We start from the raw sequence: 15,929 nt of genomic DNA on the forward strand, positions 1-15,929 counted from the left end.
TTGATATTTGGGGATACAGATATGTGCTGGCTTCTGTGACAGAAATCTCCCCCTGAACCTCTGGGGGAAAAAATTAGCTTCATTTGCCAAATTTGGCCAGATATGACGCTGTTCTACAGATGTCCTCTCGAATAGGCTTAAAAATCCTCCTCTCGCTTCTGGCCCTCGATTTCCCTACCATTAGGGTGTCTGGCAAGGGAGGGGGCAGAAAACTGCACCCACGTTTGCAGCCTCGGCTCTCTGCTGGAGACAGGAATCCAGGGCTTTGCCGTCGTCATAGCAACTAGGAGTTCCGCGGTCCCCCACCTTCCTCCAACTCCTACTTCCCCCGCCGGCCCGGCAGAGCCGCCGCTTCTCTCGCGAGATTTGAGCACAGTGCCGAGCGGCCCAGAGGTGATCTCACCCGAGACTTGCGGAGGGAGGGAGTGAAGGAGGGGAAGGAATGGGGCGGGGAGGCGGGGAGGCGAGGGGAGTGGAAGGGAGGGAAGGGCGAGTGAGGCGCCGCCACCGTCGGCAACTTTGTGAGCGAGTTCAGTGCGTGCGTGAGCGAGTAAGCGAAAAAGTCAGTGCGGCGCCGACTTCCCGGGAGGAGGGTCCCCGGGGAGGGCCAGGTCTGGGCTTCAGAGGCCGCCCCCCAGCCACTCCATCTCTTCCCGCCTCCGTGGCTCCCTCCCCATTTCCTCCCCCCACCGGTCCTCCCGGGCCTTCCCACCCCCGTCTGCAGTTACCTGTCTCCTCCCCCGACTCGGCACGCACGTCCCCTTCCCCTGCGTCCACCTTCGACCTCCAAGACCCCGGACCCCCAGCCACCCCATACCCGCTTTACTCGCCGGCTGCCCCCGCCCCCAGCTTTTTCTCCTGGGGGCTGGTGGGCGGCATGGGGGGCGCTGAGCCTCGGAGGCGGCGCGAGCGGGGACCAGGACGCCCAGACAATAGTTGATGCCCGGGGACGGGGGCACCTCCGTCCCCCACTCCTCCAGGAGCGCGGCCCCCACAGGCTGCTCTCCAGCCTGCTTTCCGGGTTCCCCTCGGAGTGGAGCTCGGGAGTTGGGCAGATTCCGCCGCCACCTCCCCCGGGCCCCCCTCCGCTAGCCGCCCGCCCCGGCCCGGCCTCGCTGCCCGCGGTTCTCCGCAGAGGAGGCGGCGAGTGAGCGCGCGCCGACCGTCCACAGGGTTTCTCTTTCTCCCTAGGGAGAGCGCGCGGCGGACGCGCCCCGGACGCGCGGTGGCACCGGGAGGCCGGGCAGAGCGGTAAGTGGCTCCCGCGCCCCGGGTCCGGGCAGGGGAGCGGGGGTGAAGGACTGTTGACAGCCCCCCCCCCCCATTGCATTTCTGGCTGGGGCTCGGGTGCAGGGCCCGGAGCAGGATTCGGGAGGCCGGTCAAAGTTTTATTTCCGATTTGGTGGCGTGCTGATAGCGCAGCCCGGCGGGGGCGAGTCCGGGCTGCACCGCGCACGGCGCGCGCGCACGCACCTAGGAACCCGAATCTGCATAACTACCGGCAGAGCGCCTCCGCCAGAGGCCGGGAGACCCGCGACCCCGTCGGGGTGGCTGCGCCCACCCGGCAGCTCTCGTCTCCACCGGGCACCCTTCCCCTTCAGTCACCTGGGTGAGCGCTTTGCAGGCTGCGTTGGAAAGGACAGGCCGAGGGGTTTAGTCATGGGAAAGGGAGAAGAGAGCTCGGTGCCCGCGGGTGGTTAATTTCTCTCCCCGGGTCCGGGGGACAGGGAAAGTAGGGGATGCTCTAACCTGCTTTTCTTGGAGCAAGTAAACCTCGAGAGGGCTGGGGAGGCGTGAGGGTGCTTCAAAAAGAACTTTTCCTCTTTAGCCTCATCTGTTTCCAACTTCTCCTGCCCTTAAAGGAAATTTGCGAGGCTCCCTATCGCTTCACGGCATATCTGCGTGGACATGTAGCCGTATTGGGCAGGTTGAAATTTCGAGTTTGACCGTTCGTTAAATATAGAGACAAGGGAAATGGCTCACTTTAGGGAAGATGTTGTTTGAGTTGTTGGTATTCGTTTTTGAAGGGAAGCATTTGGGGACTGATGGTCCCTAGAGACGGCGTTTACCTTAATAGATTTAATTTTTCATGACGGGTGTTTTAGAGATTAACATTCACTGAAACTCTTACTACCTGCTGGACGATTATATTTCTAAACTGGGAGCCAGTGAGTGATGCGATGCAAATTTCAGAGTAAAGGTGTCGTCTTTCATCGGGTTCCAGGTCTATCTGGATGAACTGGGGTTGGCGTTTCCTCTATAAAGTAAGCCTTTCATGTTGAAACTCTGACTCAGACTCTTAAAGCCATTGTTTTTATACTGGTACTCTGTGGGAGTTAAGTGTCAACTTTCTCTTCTTTTCTCATATGGAATATTCATCCAAGGCAAAGATTCTCTGACTTAATCTTCTGGAAAAGTACAAGATTAAGTCCTATAGAATCATACTCTGCAGCCAGTTTAGTAACTATTAATTTTCTATATAATCCTGATTTAATGACTTTCACTTTTCTCTTAGTTTTTGAAGGCTGCAATTAAGTCACCTTTAACTAGGGTGGGGAAAAAAAACCCCAAAAACGATGGGAATAATATAGAACAGTGGTAACAGCAGTAGTCTCAAATAAAAGGTTTACGTAAAGCAGTTTATGGTCACTGATGTGTCCAAGTAGTAGATGACATGCCAGTTATTAATGAGAATATTAATATTAAAGCATTTCTCCCATGGAATAAATTACTTGTACTGAGGCATCAGCAATTAGCAGTGCATTTAAAATGACTTGGGTAATGATTTGCTCATAAATGGTTAAGGGCAAACTAAGAGATTTTGGGGGATGGATGGCTTTATGTGGGTGACAACTTATTTTCTTATCTCATTATGCTTAAGTAAAGGACTCTTGAAATTGTATCATTAGATTTCTCTAGTTGACGGAGAGAACAAGTTTGGCAAGTGGCTCAAGATAGTCAGTAGGTGTTGCTGTTAGCTTCTCTGCGGTTCCTGGTGCTGCTCCTCTGGTTTGAAATTGCAGTTCTAGTACAGAGAACTTTTCAGATCTGAAGTGTCAGGCAATTGTTAGGATCCTATGGGAAGGTTGACTTGAACCCTTGGTAATGAATCCAGAGCCCCTCGCTTAGATTGTATACTGAGATTCATTTAACTCTTTTCTTTCACTGTTACTTTCTGGCGTTTGTATTTACTTACTTTGCTTTTGCTTTGAATTACATCAGTAATTTTGTTGTAGTGCCCTCTGCCCCACCAATTTTTTAAAACAACTTTAAAAAACTTTAAAAAAACCTTAAAGTCATAGATTGAAGATTGCTTGATCTTAGTGGTTTTGTAGACTTTAGGGGGGATCTTGGTTGACTGAGTTGAGACGTATATAAATCCTATGTTAAATTTGCAGTTTGAATTTTTCAATAAATGGCTGTTTTCTGTCTCTTTGAGCTGTGAAACAGCAGTATGAGAGGTAGAACAGTGTAAGAGTACAGATTCCCTGAATCTTTCCAATTGAGGGGAAAGTATGTAGTGATTGATAAGAACATGATTCTTATCAGTCCTCATGGCTGTGTTATCATTTCTGTTAGTCCAGATCAGTGTGTGTATAAAGTATGGATATCCTGAAGATTTCCAGGTGACCTGTCACATTTGGGCTTTTGGTTCACTGACCAAATTGGAGTTTCTCTGAGGAAGACACATAGATTCATCCTTCTAATGGAGAGCTAGATCTCTGATATGGAATGCCTCTTTCTACTGTTTTTATTTTTTTTTCTTTCTATCTTTTGAATCAGATCATAGGAGATCATACCTCAAATTCAGAAAAAAAAAAAAAAAATTTCCCCCCATAGTATCACTGTATTCCTAATCTTTTGAGGTGTATGGTGAGTCAGGCAATATTTGCTCAGTGTCTCTATCTGGGAGGTGTGCTCTTGGGCCCTGTGATTCCAGTGGGGCCATTTGTAGTAACCTTTCCGGGTTTGGTATTATTATAATATGCCGATGTCCCCAGAAAGGTTTTGCATAGCAGGCAATCAATTATTTTTAAATTTTAACTTTTTGAAATAATGGAACCCAATATTTGTCCTCAGAAGGTCTGGGTTTCAAATTTTCTGGCTAGGGGATCTTAAAAAATAATCAAACCCTCTGAACTGTCTTTTGGAAAAACTGTCTTTTTCTGCAGAGATGGGCATAATGCTTGTTTCACAGCTTTGCTGCAAGAATTAATGAGAAAATATGTTTGCAAGTACTTTGTAAGTCATAAAGTCTTATTTGCAATTGCATTTTCTTCCTGATCGACAGATTCATAGATTATTGAAGCTAGAAGGGATTTTAAACTTAAATCATTTGGCCCATTTTCTCCATTTTACAGGTGAGGAAACTGAGGCCTAGAAAGTTGAAGTGATTTGTGCAAGGTTATAGAAGAGCTAGTTAGTTAGCGATCAGGCAGTGATTGGAAGTCAGGTTTCCAGATTTAACTGTACTCCTTTGTTTCCTGTTTTTTTCCCCTTTGAGTCTGTAGATTAAAATTTGTTTACTACTCCCTCTCCTCCTCTTAATTGTTCAGGGTTGATTAAGTGTCTACAATGAGAAGAAGCAAAGCTTAAGGAAACAAAATCCACAGTAAGGTTGAAACGCTATGTAAACAGCATTGATGTAGTATTTGGTAAGTAAGCTTTAGAGTTACTCAAATTACAAAGTTATGGAAAAAGAAATTATGAGTTAGTTAAAATATCTACATGGTAGAGCTTGGTAGGCCTTCCCCCCTGTGTGTTTTTTTTTTTGTTTTTTTGTTTTTTTTGTTTTTTGTGAAGGATAGATATTATTAACTCAGCATAATTTAGAGAAGGCAAACTTCATTTGTTCTAGTTTACCATTTTCTTCCCTTCTTTATCTCATTTTTCATTTGTAAACGAAAGTGGCTGTACCTTCCCTGTTTCTGGAACAGTGGCAACTTGGAGACCTTCTCTCTAAGTTGCGTGTAAGTGTTACCGGGCGGTGGGGGTTTGGTGGGGAGGATGGGTCAGGCGGAGGGATAATTGCACATAAAACAGGAACTTGTTGAAGGAGCTTCCTGCTGAAAATGCAATTTATTTATATAGCACCACCCTACCTGCCGCTGGAGTAATCCGACCCAGGAGAGAAGAAATATCCCTGCCAGTTGGGTGACTGCCCTTTAGATGAGGGGCTCTCCTTTTTCCTGGGAGGATTAAGCATTATGTTATTCTTTCAGTGCTCATCCACAACTCTGTGTTTTGTTCCACGTCCGGTGCTATTTAAAATCTGGGTGTTCCACTACCTCTTGAGATTGACAACCCAACTTTCTATCCACTTGTTACACCAAAAGTATCCTTTGTTGGCATAAGAAGTAAATTGACCTCATTAGTTGTTTTTCCCCCCTCTATGTCTAGCTAGTAAAAAGAAAAAAAAGCCAAAGTCCACACACCTGTCTGGCACTTAATTTTCCATAGATGTAAATGAATTATCCGTACATGATAAGTCTTCTTCTTCCGGTGGGCTTTTGATGAGCTCTGGAGTGAGTCAGAAGCATGGGAAAGAATCCCTTCGCTCGGGATCTCTCCAACACGTGGTTTGAGCCAGGGATGGAATGAGGTGTGTGACTGGCTTTGTGAGCACAAGGGGAAGGAGACCCATCGGGGTCTGTCTTCCGAGGTACGGGCCGGCCCACATCCATCTTCTGCTTTAATTTTGGCCTGGGGAGGGTAAAGAGAACATGAGTGTTTTCTTGAAGACCAAGAGGGATGACCCCGAAATGCCATGGAGGAACGTCAGGGGCGGTTTCAGTCGGCCCCTCCTACACCAGCAGTGTCGTGGTGGGTGTGCCGCGGCGTCCCCCGAGGCCCTTTCTCTTTGCTTCTGGAAGTCTGGGATGAGAGTTTTCGGTCTTTAGATTTCTAATTTGTTACTTGTCATGTCGCACCAACTTCTCCCTCTAATTAGGATTATAGTATGCCTCACTTTAAATTGTGGGAAACAGGCAATTACATAATGTTAGATTTCCCTCTTTCAATTCAGGAGAGGCGGGAGCGTGCAGGCGGGTCGGAGTGCGCAGGCTTGGAGAGGGAGGCTGTCTGGTTTGCGCCAGCACAGGGGTCACTCGGAGGCAACTGGGGCGGGCAGGACAGGACGTGGAGCCTCGGCCCCCGCCGGCTTCTTTTTCCTCTTTCCTCCCCCAGAGCGGGTCCGGGTTAAATGACTTTCGCAGATACAATAGTTAATTTTGGTTATTCCTCTTTCCACTTTCTCCATAAAGCCGTCTTCTCCCACAGCTACAGGTACAATCATTAATTGGTTTTTGTGGTTTAGGGTCTTGCTAACTTTTAGAATGAGTTCTGAACTGCTCACAAGAAAGCTAGTGAGAAAGGAAAAGCAAAGGGTTTCATGGTGAATGATCACGTTTCTGTAATCCAGACTTGACTGTGATCAGTCTCTTTTCCTTGGGTCCCTTTATTATTATTATTATTATTATTATTATTATTATTTCATATTCTAGAGTTATTTGCCTAGAGGTATTCTGGTTGGATATATTACGAGCTCCTTGCATTACCTTTAACAGTCTTAGTTCCCAGAACTGACTGTTGGTTTTTTTTTTTTTTTTAAACGTTTTATTTATTTTTGAGACAGAGAGAGACAGAGCATGAACGGGGGAGGGGCAGAGAGAGAGGGAGACACAGAATCGGAAGCAGGCTCCAGGCTCTGAGCCATCAGCCCAGAGCCCGACGCGGGGCTCGAACTCACAGACGGCGAGATTGTGACCTGAGCTGAAGTCAGACGCTTAACCGACTGAGCCACCCAGGCGCCCCTGACTGTTGGTTTTTACAAGTTTCTTTGTGGCTCGTGATGCTCTCAGAGAAGCAGCTGACAGCTGAACTGTGGTATCTCATGCTTTCAGGAAGAGTCAGTCATTCTAAGGAGAGGCCTATAAGATCTATCCTTATAAATCAGTTGCATGTCCTAAAATTTTCACCCAATTTGATTAGTATTGCTGGCTTCACCTATGTGTACCTAGGAAAAAAGTGGAAAGCAGTGTTTTCCCAGATTTTTGCAAGAAATGTCAGTTTGTGACTTGTTGGAACCAAACTGCTTTTCTTTTAAAAAAAATTTTTTTTTCAATGTTTGTTTATTTTTGAGACAGAGAGAGACAGAGCATGAACGGGGGAGGGTCAGAAGACACAGAATCTGAAACAGGCTCCAGGCTCTGAGCTGTCAGCACAGAGCCCGACGCGGGGCTCCAGCTCATGGACGGTGAGATCATGACCTGAGCCGAAGTCGGACGCTTAACCGACTAAGCCACCCAGGCGCCCCCCAAACTGCTTTTCTTTAGAAGACTTCAAAAATACATGTTCCTCTCCTTGCACTGCAGCTTGGTGTGTGGTTGATTTACCGCCTCCCTTTTCCTAGGCCTAATTCTGGCTGCTCCTGTGAAAACCTCAGAAGGTTTTGCCTGTTTACTTTGCCCAAGTCTAATTTCTGAGCGGCTGGCGTTTCCTACGTAAAGAGAGTGTGCTGTGTGTCTGTATGTGTTTGGGGTGGGGTTGGACTCATGGCTCAGAAACCTGTGAGGATGGCTTGCCCCGGTGGAGACCCAGTGTGGTTCCTCTCTTCTAGTTTGGGAGGTGCCTGTGATTCTTCAGAGCGTCTCCTTGTTACTTTATTTTATTTTTTTAAAGATCTTAGTGCTAATCCTTTGTAATAGGAAATGAGGTATAATAATTGCAAAACAAAATGTTTCAGTAGGTAAATGATAGGTTATGGAGAGCTACAGCGTTCACAGAAAAGGCTCATTCAGAGTTCGAGAACGTCAGCCTAATAATTGCTTTCGGTTGGATTGTTCTGAAGGCCGTTTTCAAGGCAGTGTTTTAAAATAGTGGTTTTCAGCAGTTTGGGTAGAATGTGTGTTTTGGGGGAGCAGGAAGTGCTTGGGTGGAGAGGGCAGGGGATCACAGTGAACTCTAGGGCTTTTCTCTGGGGCAGTAGGCGAGATATCAGGCGGATGGAGGGTTGAAGAGACTCAGTGGATGATTCTGTTATGCTTCTCCCCCACCCAGTTGAGAGCACAGTAGTTTTTGTATCATTTTTGAACTTCTGCTTGACAATAAGGTAGACCAGTAGTAGGCTTAAAGCAGAGAGCAGCTGGCTGGGAGTATGTAAACTTAATTTTGAATGGGTGAGAAGGAGAGAGCCTCTGGTCCTCTGTGCTAGCCATTGACTAAAAAAGACAACTTGGAAAAATCTGTGGACATGAGTGCCAACACCTCAAAGGGTCAGGCTGCTTCGATTCTGCAGTGGAGGTAGAACGTGAAAATCCAATTTGGTAATTCTGTGTTGGCACTTAGACGTGTTTGTTTGTTTGTTTTTTTAACGTATGTTTATTTCTGAGACAGAGACAGAGCATGAGTGGGGGAGGGGCAGAGAGAGAGAGGGAGACAGAATCCAAAGCAGGCTCCAGGCTCTGAGCTGTCAGCACAGAGCCCGACGCGGGGCTTGAACTCACAGACCGTGAGATCATGACTGGGGGCCACCTGGGCCCCCCTCACGTTTTTTTACTGTCTTAAAAAAAAAAACATGTGACACAGTTGACCATCTTAACCATTTTTAAGTGTGAAGCACATTCGTGTTCTGAAGCAGATCTTCAGAACTTTCTCATCTTGCAAATCTGAAACTACACCCATGAAATGGTTCCCCTCTCCCTTTCCCCTTATCCCTCGCCACTGCCATTCTTCTTTCCGTTTCTGTGACTCTGTCTGCTGTAGATACTTCACATAAGTGGAATCATGCGGTATTTGTTTTTTTGTGACTGGCTTATTTCACTTACCATAAAGTCTTCAAGGTTTATACATGTTGGCGTATAACAGGATTTCCTTGTTTTGAGGCTGAATAATATTCCATGCTGTGTATATACCATATTTTGTTTATCTACTCATCCATTTATTGACGTTCTGGTTGCTTCCACCTCTTGGCTACTGTGGATAATGCTGGTATGAACATGGGTGTACAAATGTATCTTTCAGGCCTTGCTTTCAGTTCTTTTGAATATACACACAAGTGGGATTGCTGGATCAGATGGTAGTTCTATTTTGAAATTTTTGAGTAATCTCCATACTATTTTTCATAGTAGTTGTAAAACCGCAGTGGTTTTACACTCCCACCAGCAGTGTATGAAGGTTCCAGTGTCTCCACATCCTTGTCAGCACTTGTTATTTTCTTTTTTTTTCCATAGGAGTCATCCTAAGAGTGTGAGGTGGTATCTCATTGTGGTTTTGATTTGCATTTCTCTGATAAATGATGTTGAGCGTCTTTCATATGCTTGTTGGCTATTTGTATATCATCTCTGGAGAAAATGTCTATTCAAATCCTTTGCCCATTTTTCAATGGGGTTATTTGACATTTTGTTGTTGAGTCGTAGGAGTCCTTTATATATTCTGGATATTAACCCCTTACCAGATATATGATTTGCCTGTATTTCCTCCTATTCTGTGGGTTGCCTTTTCACTATGTTGATTGTATCCTTTGATGCACAAAAGTTTTAAAAATTTGTCTATTTTTCCTTTTGTTGCCTGTGCTTTTGGCATCATATCCAGGAAGTTATTGCTAAGACCAGTGTCGTGAAACTTCCTTCCTATGTTTTCTTCTAGAAATTTTATAGTTTCAGTTCTTATGTTTAGGTCTTTAATCCATTTTGAGTTAATTTTTGTGTATGGTATAAGATGAGGGTCCAACTTAATTCTTTTGCGTGTGGATATCCAGTTCACTCTCTCTCAACACTATTTGTTGAAGAGATTGTCCTTTCCTCATCGAATGGTCTTGGCTCCCTTGTTGAAGATCAGTTGACCATTTACACAAGGGTTTATTTCTGGGCTGTCTACTCTCTTGGTCTGTTTGTTTGTCTTTATGCCAGCACCAGAACTGTCTTGATTATATTAGCTTTGCAGTATATTAAAATCAGGAAGTGTGAATGTCACTTTTAATTTATGCCATTCTATGGGGCGCCTGGGTGGCGCAGTCGGTTAAGCGTCCGACTTCAGCCAGGTCACGATCTCGCGGTCCGTGAGTTTGAGCCCCGCGTCAGGCTCTGGGCTGATGGCTCGGAGCCTGGAGCCTGTTTCCGATTCTGTGTCTCCCTCTCTCTCTGCCCCTCCCCCGTTCATGCTCTGTCTCTCTCTGTCCCAAAAATAAATAAAAAACGTTGAAAAAAAAAAAATTTAATTTATGCCATTCTAGGTGTTAAGTAATGGAGAATAGAGAAGTCAACAATTGAGAAAACAATTTGTAGAATTTTTCATTTTTTTGAGGGGATTAGACGCACTTAAAGAATGAAGTAAAGTGATTTAAATGGTAGAATGTATGCAAGGCTATCAGCTGGCAACTCGTATAGTAAGAGCTGTGTGTCCAGTACTTCCTGGTTTACAAAGTTATTTCACAGATACCTAGTCCAATGGCTTGGGAAAGTTGCAAAAAGGCGATGGACCTTGACTTGATCTTGAAGATTGGATGTGTGTCCCCCTGGATCAGTTGTATCACAGTGTTATAGGGAAGCCTCTAGTGGTAATCTCAAGATTTTCAGGGGTATCAATTATTAAATTTTTTTTTTAATGTTTATTTTTGACAGAGAGAGAGCATGAGCGGGGGAGGGGCAGAGAGAAAGGGAGACACAGAATCCGAAAGCAGGCTCCAGGCTTTGAACTGTCAGCACAGAGCCCGACGCGGGGCTCAAACTCACAGACCGCGAGATCATGACCTGAGCTGAAATTGGACGCTCAACCGACTGAGCCACCCAGGCACCCCTCAGTGGTATCAATTATTATAAGAACTGTCACGGTGGCATTTTTTTCCTTGACAGTATCTTTTCCTATTCTAGGTCAGTTGATTCTGATTTTCCACATCTGTTTATTGAATAGTGGTAGACCACATACAAAGATAGAATACTTAGCCACAGCACTGTTTTCTTTTCTGGGATGTGCAAAGAACAAAAAACTAACCTGGCTCAGTTGTACAGGATGAACTGAATGAGAGAGATTGGAACCAGAATAGCAAATTAAGTGACCGTTTTAGTAAGTAATTTAGGCTACTTAAGTCATACTTTGTTATCTTCTTGACAAAACTGTGAGGATAGTTTTGGTTGAGTGTCTTTTACTTGAGGGGCCATTGGTAGAATTGCTGTGGAGGAAAATGTAGTATGTTTGCACTTAGTAGGCCTGAAGTAAAGATTTGTTCGGTGGTGACCAAATGAATTTATGTCTACATGGGTGAATCTCTAAGGAGTAACTTACTCACTTATCCTGTATTTATTGACTCCCACTATAATGCCAGGGGCTAGTGGCTGCTTGTGGTGACAAAAGAATGTCTGATTCCTGCTCTCTTGTGGCTGATAACTCTTCTAGTGATTGATAAGGTCCTTTTCAGCGTTCTGTTCCTCCTCTGGCTGATTTTTCTTTTAGTCAGAGGCCACCTGTTTTACCGCTGATGCAAAACAATTGTAGTTACTTATTATGAAAATAGTCCTGTGTTAAATATTCTTTGTATAGAAGAAGAAAGAAACCCTAGACAGTTCTGCCTTTTCGGTTTCCAAGGAGATAGGTCTTGGCAACATTTATTTTATCAAGGGCTTTTCTAAGTGACAGAACTAATGAATTTTAGGCTCAAATGAGTTTTGGTTAAGTTTTTCCTGAGGACCCAGATAAGGTTTTCAAATCTTGGTTTCCTCTACTTCCACATCTGTTCCAAAAGAATCTAGAAACCTAGTTTTGGTTAATCTGGATTTTTCCATTAACTGTCTGACCTTAAAAGAGTTATATACCCTTTTCGGATCTTCGTTTTTTCACTCATTCAACACATTTTAATTGTTCGCTTATTACATACCATGTATCTTTTCATTTGTAAGAGGAAGAAGGTTGAGGATTGGATTAAGTTTCCTTTAAGGCCAACTGTTAAAATTCTGTGAATTTATTTTTGTGATTTAGGAGATTTAAGGCTTTTTACAGATAGTAGGAATGTTTTTGAAAGAACTAAAGAAAGAAGTTCAGAAAATTTGTTTTTAACTCTAAAACATTTTAGTGAGAAACTTCTGTAATGGTGGATAATTTTAGCATTAGTTTCACTCTGATCTGAAAACAATCAACATTTTAACTTCACTCTGAGAGTCCTTATAATTTTGGTAGGAGACAATTCTGAATCTAACTTTTCTGCTGTTACTTGTAATACCCTAGAAACTTAATTCCTGTTTCAGAAGATTGATATAATGCCAGTGTGGAGATATGGAAATGCTTATCACCCTTTTTCTAGGTACTTGGATCCGAGTCTTTTAAAGTCCTTGTCATTTACGTGCATGGTAGTCTTGAGAAGCAGTGCCGTCACGTTACTGAATGTAGAAAGTCACACTGAAAGTCTGGTTACCAGTGCTGTGATAATTAAGCTGTCAATTGTCCCATGTTACCAAATATGTAATATTCACATAACTTAGTGGGAGATTTCATGGCTTTATAAAATGATATTTTCTTACGAATTTGTTGTTAGGAATTGAACATTGTATTGATTATGTGTGATAGGATTCAGTTATTCAAAGTAAGATTTAAGGATTTCTTCCCCTGGGGGTGCCTGGGTGGCTCAGTTGGTTGAGTGTCCATCTCTTGATTTCATGATTGATGATTTCAATCATGATGATCATGATTTTCATGATCCCAGGGTCATGGGGTCAAGCCCCACATCGGGCTCTGTGCTCAGTGTGGAGCCCGCTTCAGACTCACTCACTCTCTCTCTCTGTCTCTCCCTCTCCCCACCCCCCACCTTGTGTGTGCTCTCTCTCTCAAATAAAAAAAATAAAAAAAAAAGAATTTCTTCCCATGTGCATTATTTGCTGTTATAAATCTGGTCTCATTGTTACTAAGAGCCCTGGAAGATTTGTATAATCCTGGCTCTTGAATTTGGCCATTTTTCTTTTGTTTACTAGTCAGCATTATCCACTGAGCATCTTCTGGATGGCAGATACTGTTTCATCCTATATATACAATAATGAACCACTCCGGGTGAGATGGGAAGCCACCAGAGGGTTTTCTAAAAGGGTTTCATCTGACGTATTTTTGAAGTAAAAAACTTGGTTGTGTAGAGAATAGAATAAAGTATGTATGTTGGGGGGACTAAGGTGGAAGCGGGCGGATTTCTGGGGGTTCTAGCAATAATCTGGGTCAGATACGATGACAGCAGTGGAGGTGATGAGAAGTGACTGGATCCTGGACGTATCTCAGGTGGGGCTGATGTGATTCCCTGAAGGGTGTGATGAGGTAGCGTGGTAGAAGGAGTGGAGTCAAGGATGACACCAGGGTTTTGGCCTCGGCAAGTGGAACAACTCATTGAAATGGGGAAGATGGAGGAACGGGGAGCTGAGAGCTGATTTATATACGCTGGGTGTGAGATCGCCGTTGACACGCGAGGGGAGTCCATCTTTAGTAGGAGTTCCGTTTCCTCGTCTGTGAGATGGGGAAAGTGTTTGCCCTTCTCAGAATTCTTGAGATCAAATGAGAAAAAAAAAGTTAAAACCTCTAACGTTATGTCTTGGAATGGTGGTATTATTTCTGGAAAGTAGGCTGGTTACCATCTTAGGTACCGTGTGGTCTCTTTTGAACTACGTAAGTCACAGGCCGTGGGCCGGAATGTATTGTGGAAAGTTGGCATTTGCCTTTCAAAGGCTGGTTTTCTTTCCCAATAGATGGAACAGCTTTCTTTTTGATTCATTCTGTGAGGCCTGCGCGGCTTCTGGGAGAGTTTGGTATTTTGGTTCCCTTCAGGGTGTCCGAGAGCTTCATTATGCGCAGAGCCACTGGAGTACCACACGGCGTGTGGCGCCAGACTTGCCCCTTAATAAACATAGCTGCAAGCCAAAGTGATGTTGTTTAGGTGGGAGGACGTTATGGTGGAAAAAACCCAGCTCTTTCCTTTCTCAGGGTCTTTATTATTTTAGGCTTTCCATGACTCGCGTCAGTTAACAAGTAGGGTCTAAGAGGTCACATTCATTAGAGAGACCACTGTCCGTGTTACTTGATTCAGAAAACCTATTTATACATTCCTAGGTGTTGGGATTGCTTAAAGCCTTGTTATAGGCAGGTAAAATATGTTAAATGTATATGTGAACCCGATAGATTAAAATTTAAGATCCAACTGAAAATGTTGAAAGCATCAGTCTTAGAGCGCAGTCAGTGGTGTTTCAACCTTACTAAATGTCCTTCTTTAGAGATTGCAGTAAATAGTTGTGTCCTTGAGATGTAGTATTTGCTGATGCTCGATACCTTCCCAAAGGTTAGGTGTTGCTTTAGGAACGTCTTCAGTCCAGAGATGTAGGTGCTGGTTCTCAGCTCTTCTGATGCCCCAGGCAGCTTGAACAGAGGCACTACACTTTCCTCACTGCCCTTGTGGTTTGTTTCTTCTTTAGTCCACAGGATTCGGTTGGGCATCAGCTGGGGGCCCACTGCAGGCTATTCAGAGAGGAGAGAGGGGTGCCTTTGAGGGCCTGACACATGTAGTGAGTATAACTGTTGATGAATGACCGACAGTTGTTGGGAGCTGCGGCTAAATAAGTATGTTAGGTGTTCAGCGTAGAGAGAGCAGTGATGGCTTTAGTAATGAGGGAAGGCATCGGGGGAACAGGAACCCCTGGAAGGAATATAGCTTTGTTAGACTAAGATACATTTTAGAATTTTCCAAATTGCCTGATAGCTTTTTGATTGAACTCAAATCTCCTAGACATTTTTATTGGGGAGATGGGGTCTAAGTTCCTGAGGTCACAGTAATATGCACTCCTAAGTTTTTATTTTTTAATTTTTTTCTTTATGTAACACTTTTGTTGCGTTATAATTAACTTATTATATGGGTCTCCCCTTTGAAGTGTACAAATCAGTTTTTAGTACATTGGTAGAATTGTGTTACCATCTCCATAAACAATTTTAGAATATCTTCATCATCCCACAAAGAAACTCCAACCCCCTTTGCAGTCACTCCCTGTTTGTCCCCAGTCCCATCCTGCTTCCCTGCCCCCAGCACTAGGGCTTCACCGATCCACTTGGCATTTTTATAGGTTTGCCCCCTCTGGATGTGTCCTGTAAATGGGCTCAGGCAATATGTGGGCTTTCATGGCTGACTTCTTTCGGCGTGCTCTACCGCAACGTTTGAACTTGGGTGGTGATGTTACTTTTTGGGCTCAAAACCAGATACTCCTTGTCTGCTGGCACAGAAACTACAACCAGTGCTGGGACCAGAGAAAAGAGCAAAACCGTGAGCTGCCATGTGTGTTTCTGGAATGGGGATTGAACTTTGAAGCTTTCGTCGACAGGTCACCCTGCTCGCACTCAGTGCATGGGGCTGCGCAGTTATCTTGCTTCTCCTTGAGCTCCTGCTTCTTCCTTGAGTTTTTCAAGTAGCTCTCCAGATGTCATCTCTGATTCTTTCCTTTCTTCCCTCTTTGGTCTGGTCTGTGACCAAGCACCTCCATTTTTTTTTTTCTTTTGAATTGATTCTTGTTTTCAGCTTTTCCTCTTTTAATTGCCACCATCTTAGGACAGACCCTCGACCTTCGTTTTGTATCTAGGTGGCTGTAGCAGGCTCCTTTGTGAGCCCCTTGCCTCATGCTGTTCTAGTCTCTAGGCCTTCTTATCTGCCTATGCTTTCTAAGGTACCACCTAGGTACACTTGTCACCTCCAGGGAGCTAAAGTGTTTGCATTACCTTACTGTATCAGACTCACACTCTCCTACGTGCTTTTGTGACCTTTCTCTAGGGTCTCTCCTGCTTATCTGATTTCTTTGGCCTCTCCAGCAACTGTCTCTGCTTTCTCTTCTTCCCAACTATTCCAACTCTCTTTGAGTCTTTGTTCATTTTCCATTTTAGTTCTATTCAATTCAAAAGACTACATTCCTCACCCATAGCTTTATCTC

At 44.4% G+C, this 15,929-nt stretch overlaps 1 protein-coding gene across 18 annotated transcripts in view; it reads left to right on the forward strand.

Moving 5' to 3' along the window:
* Window positions 1-458: 458 nt before the first annotated feature.
* SIPA1L1 (signal induced proliferation associated 1 like 1) overlaps window positions 459-15,929 on the forward strand; it is a 364,598-nt gene continuing 349,127 nt past the window's right edge. For 12 of the 18 annotated variants that reach the window (XM_078448063.2, XM_078448064.2, XM_078448062.2 and 9 more), the window contains exons 1-2: window positions 459-562; window positions 1,192-1,251. The gene's annotated coding sequence lies outside the window, so the exon portion shown is untranslated. Of the gene's footprint in view, window positions 563-593; window positions 612-1,191; window positions 1,252-1,454; window positions 1,610-15,929 lie in introns of those variants that run through there. The other 6 variants (XM_078448068.2, XM_078448069.2, XM_078448065.2 and 3 more) reach the window with 4 other exon arrangements.

This window comes from Panthera onca, chromosome B3 (assembly GCF_046562875.1).
Source record: "Panthera onca isolate mPanOnc1 chromosome B3, mPanOnc1 haplotype 2, whole genome shotgun sequence".
In the NCBI taxonomy this organism is placed as follows: Eukaryota; Metazoa; Chordata; class Mammalia; order Carnivora; family Felidae; genus Panthera; species Panthera onca.